Below are 8,493 nucleotides of genomic sequence, written 5' to 3'. Positions count from 1 at the left end.
AGAGTTTAAGAGTTTTTAAGAGTTTTAGTCAAATGCTTTATAATATAGTATAGATATATATATATATATATATATATATATATATATATATATATTTAAAGGTACCTTTTTTTATACCAATTCGAAAAATAAACGATATCATACAAGAAAATATTGCATGCAAAATTAGTTAACGAAAATTAAGAGTACCATACAAAGGGATATGTGAACCAAAAACGAAGAAAAAAACAATAACAAGAAGAAGAAAAAAACCACGAACCAATACCAAAGAAAAAAACTCGGATGGTAGCATCAAAAGTGAAGCAAAAACGAGAAGTCACGAGAGATATAATAAACCTTTGTATCTTAAGGGAATTCAGTTAAAACACTATAATTAGATCTTAACAAGAAGATCAATATTTGAGTCGACCGGTTTTAAGACCAGACAATTTATAAATATTTGAAATTAGTAATCTATGATCTAAGGGGCCGTTTACCAAACGCTTACTAGGGTAAGTGAACACCAAGTCACATTACCTTACCGGATAAATATGGTAAGAATCAAGAATCTTACCCGATAAAAGCACAACAAGAGCCAAAAGTCTTAACCAGTAAGTGAGAGCGACAACTCTTACCACGGTAAGAGCTTACCGGGTAAATTGTTGCATACGATATCGTTTTGGTGGACTACAATCTTATCCGATGAGTAAATGATAATGTTAAATTTTATCGGTAAATGCTTACAAGGTAAGTGTTTAATAATTGTGATTTAGAGGATAGGGATGAGATTAAAAATGATGGTAATTATGTAAATATAAAATATTAAAATAAGAAATAAGATGAATGATGAGGGCAATAAAAATAGAATATATTGGAACTAAGATGATGACACCAAACCTAACCAAAGACCAGAAAGGAATGGTGATATAAGGAATGGGGTCCACCACTTTTGACAAACCCCCCAGTATGTCTGGTCTGCCTTCCCTAACCATGCTTTTAGAGTTTTGACTTTTCTTTTTCTCAAATTATTTCTTTTTTTTTCATTTATTTATTAAATTACATTTAACTCAGTAAAAAAATAATTACTTACTTAACTGACTCTTATATATCGTATCAACTAGATTTGATTATTTCTTATTTATATCTGTTAAAATCTTTGTTCTTTTTTTAAAGTTCTATCGAAAAGAGTTGTTGAGAAGAACAGAGGTTCCAACAATGCCATCGTATAGTATATTTCACTCTCATTACCACCCTATCTTAACCTAAATCGATATTATCGTCACGACCAAGCATTTTGGACCATGACCGCCACAATCACCAACACGATATCAGCATACTAATATATACATAAGTGATTAACCTGAAAAAGGTAGCAGGGTGTTGTGTTTGTCGTGTATGTTAAGGTGTTTATAATTGCTTAGGATTTGATGCAACATAAACCGGTGTCTACGAGTATAATATCTACTTGCAAAATCATATTCTTAATCAAGTGACGAAGTCATTTGGTGTATGTAGAGGGAAGAATAGAAGACTTTAGTATCTTTGACAGGTAACTCAGTCGGTTTCAACGTTTATTATCCATCAAGTAATCAAGACTTTCGTGCATTTATCGAGTACTCACCCCATCTGTGCACCTTATTCTTTAATATGTCTGCTTGTGTCCGTATGTTCGCCTTTCCAATTCACATGCACTTTGTCTTGGTCAGTGATGGTGTGGTAGATTCAGCTCTCTTCTTCAAATTTAGTCATATGACGTGGCTTGAGTTCAAAGTCCATTGTGACTTATTCTGTTTAGATTATCTGTACCCTCTTTAGAGATTTTCATCCATTCTGGTTGTTTGCCTGGAAAGGTGTTGCAATGGCTTGATTCATCTTTTTGTGTTTCATACATTATTGGTTTAGTGGTGACACCATATAAGAACAAATGCAAGGCACTCAGATGTAGTAATTATTATGGTATAAAGCTAGTAGCCTACATGATGAACCTATGAGAGAGAGTGATTGATGCCATATTGCATCATGAAATAGAGGTGGAGGGAAACTAATTGGGCTTTATGTTTGGAAGGACAATGATTGAGGAAATCTATCGACTCAAACACCTTATAACATGCACTATTTTGGATGAGATTTCATGTGGAATTCGTGAGAGTGTTACATGGTGTATGCTATTTTCTTGCAACAATGACTAGTAGTACAGATGAGAAAAAAGATATAAACAATTGGTTGGAATAGTGAACGATAAGATTGGAAGCTCATTGGTTACAATCGAGTGGCCCTAAAAACGAATACATATGGTGCATCCATACCTAACCAAATTGGGGCGGGATGAAAATTTTCTTTCTATTTTGATTCTGCTTAGGATTTGTGTACAAGGGGCAAGAAAATAACGATGATCTTACACACCACATAATAACAGGGAGGCTAAAATGAAGATGTCATGGGAGTGTCAAGTGACAATAATGTCCCGTTAAAACATAAGGCAAAAGTGTACGGATTTGCCATCAGACAATTATGATGTGTGGTTCCAAGTGTTTGGCGTTAAAAGTGAATGCCATAAGGTCTGAAGTGGGAGAAATGAGAATGTTGCGGTGGACCCATGGCTACATAATATTGGGCATGATACCGACAAAGTCTTTCTTAACATCCTAAAATTTGAAAATAGCAGACAATTGAAAACTTTCAAAATCCTTTAAATACAACAATCTTTAATAAACGAATACTTAGAGTTATAATAGAAGGAAGACAAGTAAATGTACCAGAGTTCTAATCGGGACTATGCAATTCTCTACAGAATTAGAATAAGTTGGGTGTTATTAAAGCCACCAAATCCGATATCTTCCAAAACTGGATGACGCTTCTAAAACCATCCTACAGGAACTTCTGCCAAGCTCCAAAAGCCGCTCAGATCCTATTAAGACTTGATATACATATCGATAAGAAAAAAAATGTTAGACTTAACTCCTAGTGAGTTAAAACAGTTTTATCATACAACACATAAAACGGTCAAAGTGAATATTTTCCTTTAGACACGTCCATCATTTAAACCATAAATTATCAAAAGGACATTTTAACAAATCTCATTGCTTCCAAATCATATAACCATTTTAGATAAATATCAAACGCTCAACTCACATAAAACATGCGTAAGGCTTAACCCCCAAAATAGAGGTTGTATAAATAAAACCATATTTACAAAACATTGAAAGCATGGGTAAAGAAGTACCCGAAAACAACACCTTTCAGTGACGGGGGAGACCCGATTACATCGAATATGGCGGGAACACAAAGTTAAGTCACTTATCAATGTTCTCAAGCTTCACCTCGGGCCATGGATCCCCATATACGGCTCCATCAAGCACTGTCGCAAGATTCCCAATATGACCCTAGTTTTTACTCGACCTCTAGATGAGTCTCACCATAAAAGTCACTGGTCTCCGTATACAACTTCAAAGAGCACCATCACAAGACCTAGCCCCGTATTGGACTTAACCGAGTACCCCCGCAGGCTAATAGCTTTGTATACGACCCAATAGGATACCACCGCGAGCTCATTACCCATGATTTGGGGATCACTCACTAGACTTAAGTGTGGACATCAAAACTCCTTGCTTAACAACAAAACAAACTCTTATGCCTATTAATCTAATGCATTACAGTTTAAAAATTACATTACCCAATTGAATGACAAACGCACCTAAAACATGTAATATCCAACACAATGCGATAAATGCATTATACGTCCAAAGTTCCACATTGAGCTATTAAAAACCGGCAATTATTCCCAAAACTTATTTGAGTTAAAACCAAGTCAAATGGCCCCATAAGACACTTGACCATTTAAATAAGTCAATATAACTTCACAAAAGCCGAAAAGATGTATCTTCAAATCACTGAAACATGTGTGGCACCCATAACATGAGTAGGTCCATATACAATCATTTCGTTGAAAAAATAGCCAAAACGTCAAAAACCATATAATTTGTATTTTCAATTTCTTACAAAAGCCAATAAAAAGGCACTTATCAAAGATCTATGCTATTACGACCCAGATGGCTCATATCCCATCATTAAAATTCATAAGTTGGGCTAGATCCCAAATTATAATTTCCAGAAGTTACCAACAGGTCCAACACCATATTCCTCCCAAAATATCCAAAAAGTCTCATTTAACACAATTAATAACATTTAGAGCAAACTTTGAAGGTTTATGTCTCAAAAGACCAGAAAATTCATCATAAGCATTTTCTACAGTTCTAGAGCCATAACATAACAAAATGCACAAAAATCAACTAAATCCGCTAGTATGATGCCAATACATCAAAATGTATTTAAAACCCAAAAATGGAGTTACTGTGACATGTATATACTCTTACAAAACAACTAGAACTCATCGTGCTAGATTTAAGCTAAATCTAGGGTTTACCCCACAACTTGAGCCTCCTTAGATAAAAAGTTGAAACCTTTGAGCCAAACTCCCAATCTAAGGTGTGAGGCTTCCTAAATACTTCCTTTACTCCAAAAGTGCCAAAAATGAACCATAAGGAAGAAGTTAGAGGTTGCATGAGCTCAAGACCAAACCATAGGTAAAAAAAGGTAAACTTAGAAATTTACCTTCACCACTTAAGAGATTCCCAAAATCTCCATAAAGGCGGAACAAGATCCCCAAAACTCGGACCTTCAACTCCCAAAATCAAAACTAAGTAAAATGAGGAGGGGAAGGATTAGGGCAAAGAAGATGTGGGGGGAATGCGAAAGGAAGTAAAAAAGGAAGGTTAAAATGAAGGTGGGAAAGGAGAAGGGAAAAAGAGTCGGCTTTAGGCACAAGGAACACCCCAAGCGACCTTGGTGCGCCCTAAGACATCGGGCAAGGCACCCGCTCCCCCGGTCGATACATATACTTGGCACACACACTAGCCATGTGGTGCCCTTCTCCATGAGGAATAAATCGCCTCACTAGGCGTCCTGTTTTTGTTTGCTTGCCATCGATAAGCTACTGGCATCCAAGTCTCCAATTGGTTGGGCGACATTTCTCGCCGGTTAATCCGCCCAGGAAGCTGGTCAGACCTCCCAAATTGTCTGTTTTCACCACAATTGACTCCCGAACATAGCCGGGCTGGTCAGCCCATAGATTCGTACTTAAAAGTAATTGCCCACGATTAATATCCGACCAACGATAACTTAAGAATTTTCCAAAACATATAGTAATTCACAAAATCACGGGTGTTACATATTTCTAGTTGGGCTTGGAGCTACGCTTATCACGAGGAAATTTAGGGAAATAAAATTACTACAAATGATAGCATTAATAAGGAAAGTAGAGATTGTATTTTTAAGGAGTGAGGACGAGATACATGTCAACGAGGACGTGAGATGAGTAGAAGACTCTCGATAAGGTAACCTTATACTTTTTCAGGGGAATAAGCTCTGATTAGAGGCTTGGAGACAAGAATTAGGGTTTCAAAGTCTGTATAGGATAATACTACTTACACTAAGATATATTACTTACCGTGTATGAAGAAGAAGGGATGGATCAGTAATGGTTGGGATGAAGAGAAAGGGATATTTTTCCAGTTCGTAGAAGGGTCCCTATTCCCTAAGATAGCTAAAGAATAGGGATTATTGCCCAGTAGGAATTCCCTATGAACGTTTTTTCTTAAGAAAAATCAAAGGTCTCAAGCTCCTTGTATTTCTTTGTTAACTTTACAAACACTATTTGCAAGCTCATGATTTTCATACAAACAACTGATATACATTGATTATTCAGACATAAAGCACCTATTAGGTAGTTTCTTTTCTTTTATCCCAATCTTGAGTCTTTTTTATTACATTAATTTTTCATTTGTTTATACATGAAGCTAAATTAAGTGATTTACTTGTCTTTACACCATTATGGTAGCTAAGTCTTTATTTGTATGTCTACTGTTCTGTGCTGCAGCATTTCTTCAGCATTGGTCTTTATGATGCGGCTTTTTGGAAGAGTTTCCTGAATTCAGCTGATGTATTAAGATAAGGATAAATTTTTTATGAACTCTTGGCTAAGGACTGATGATTTGCACATAAGACTTTTGAAAAAATAGTTTGTGTACTTGATGTGATTTTCTATTTTATTTTTGTATCTTTTTGTTTCCTTTTGAGGAGCCTTCCCTACCCATTGTCTTTTCCCCCTATTTTAGTAGAAATAGAATCCTTTAGAACTCTTTTTACGCATCCCTAATCAGATTCAGATATGAAGTTACTTTCTATATTCAAGTTAGTTCTTGAATTTCTTTCAAATTGGTTCTTTAAGTTATATTGTAGTGGCATTGATGTTGTCTTTATATTATTCACTTTCCTTGTCATTTTCTTTTCGTTCTTTACATTCAGTCATTTTACTTTCCGTCATTTATATTTAGGTTTTTACTTTATGTTATTTATATTCCTTGTTATTTACTTCTTGTAATGAGTAGCTAATTTCATTAACTTGGGTGTGAGACAAAAGGTGAGATTTTAAACCGAATGGACATTGTTTCGCAACAACAACGTTCTACTATTTCATTCAAGTTTTTATAAAAACCACTGACACTTAGTGACAAGTTAATTACTTTGAAAGTGTTAAAGTGTCATGGTTTTAGAGATAAGCCATTGAATGCACATCAACTTGAATAGTATGAGAGGTAGAGTTGATAAAGTTGTCGATGATGAGACAAGTCATTTAAATCTTTCAAATTAATTAATTCTCGACAAGTTGGTCACTTGGTAAAGTGCGATTGATTCAGAGATGAACTACCTAGAACACACACCAACTTGAATGATATGGAAATCGGCTCGAAAAAGTGATTTTTAACAAAGAGATTTATTTATTCATATATTTTGAAGACACGATTCACTATCCTTAGTCCTGATACCACATAGAGATATGTGTTGAAAATTATAATATAGTGCAAATTAGTAGTCTGAGAAGAATACCCTCAAAATAGATGGTGGAACTAGTTATGGTTGACTGCTTACTGTAGTATCCCTACAACATTGTCTGATGAAATTTGTGTTTATGTCTCACCACAACCACTTTTATATATTCGAATATTTCAGTATTCTTAATTCAAGAAACCAACCAAAGTCTTCAAAATCGTCATCTGAAACCATTTCTTTCATTATACTTTTATTAAGCTTTTACTACGATCCTTGTGGACGATACTTGGTATTTTATACCACTTTATTACTTGAAAAACGATATTGGACTATTTATATACTTGCTTTTGGCCTCGATTGCTAAGTCTGTGGATGTGTAAAAGCTTCTGTCAAGTTTTTGGCACCGTTGCCGGGGATTGACTAGCTAAAAGTTTTTTATAAAAGTAAAATAAATTTTTTTTTCTAGTACCGTTTGAATCATTTGAAAGTGGTGTATGCCAAGGATACATCGTAGGGAGTTTCTCGAATTTGATCATGATATTGATAGAACATTTCGTCAAAGGAGGGTATAAAGAGCATTTTTTGCTCTACTCCCTTCCAACATGACGTTACCTCTCCCACTTATTACAGATCTACCACATTTGAAAAATCGACCACCTGGTTTTGCACCAATACCACCATTTCAGAACTTTCTACAAGGACCACCACACAATGATAATGATTTGGTTAATAATGATACAGAATCTGAAAATAATAATCAACCAAGGGTTCAAACTCAAAACATAATTAATCCTGCAGATTCTAAAAATGGAAAAATCATGGAATATGTTATCCCTGATTTTGAGCAGTCGAACCTCGAGATACTTAGGCCACATATGGCAGCCCTCAATTTCGAGCTTAAACCGATAATGTTCCCTATGTTGCAAACAAATGGACAATTTGTTGGATTACAATCGGAAGATCCTCACTCACATCTGAAGTCTTTCATGGAAATTATTGATGCTTTCTTGATCCCGGGAGTGTCTGACGACGCTCTAAGACTCACTTTATTTCCATTTTTTTTACAGGATCGGGCAAAATCAAGGTTTAATTCATTACCACCAGGTTCTGTGCCATCATGGAGTAATATGGCTGAAAAATTTTACGAAAATATTTTCCACCCACCAGAAACGCTAAGTCCGGAAATGAAATATGTCTTTTTAAACAATTGGACAATGAAGTTGTTCCTGATGCATGAGAGAGGTTCAAAAAGCTGTTAAGAAAATGTCCTCACCATGACATTCCTTATTGTATTTAACTCGAGACATTCTACAATGGGTTAACTTCCATGGCTAAACAAATGCTCGAAGCGACTGTAGGAGGGGCCTTTTACAGCTAGTAGCTATAATGACATGTATGAAATCCTTGAAAAGATTTTGACAAACAATGGATAAGTTTCATTTGTTTTGGTTTACATTATTAAGTTTTCACTTTACATAAAAAAAAAGTTGTATGAACATTCGTCAACAAAGTACTTATTACAAATAAAATAATGATAATTATAAAAACATTATTATTAACAAATCAAATTTTATTTATTTAACACCAACAATTCGAAATTAGTTTCATTAAAACTACTCTACTTCT

General features: G+C 35.0%; 1 non-coding gene across 1 annotated transcript; it reads right to left on the bottom strand.

Moving 5' to 3' along the window:
* Window positions 1–8,041: 8,041 nt before the first annotated feature.
* Window positions 8,042–8,148, bottom strand: LOC112513914. Its single transcript, XR_003069374.1, has one exon. It is a non-coding gene; the product is annotated as a small nucleolar RNA R71 (small nucleolar RNA).
* Window positions 8,149–8,493: the final 345 nt, after the last annotated feature.

Source organism: Cynara cardunculus (assembly GCF_001531365.2).
Source record: "Cynara cardunculus var. scolymus isolate 2C chromosome LG 5, CcrdV1, whole genome shotgun sequence".
Lineage (NCBI taxonomy): Eukaryota > Viridiplantae > Streptophyta > Magnoliopsida > Asterales > Asteraceae > Cynara > Cynara cardunculus.
This window is presented reverse-complemented; position numbering and strand designations above follow the sequence as displayed.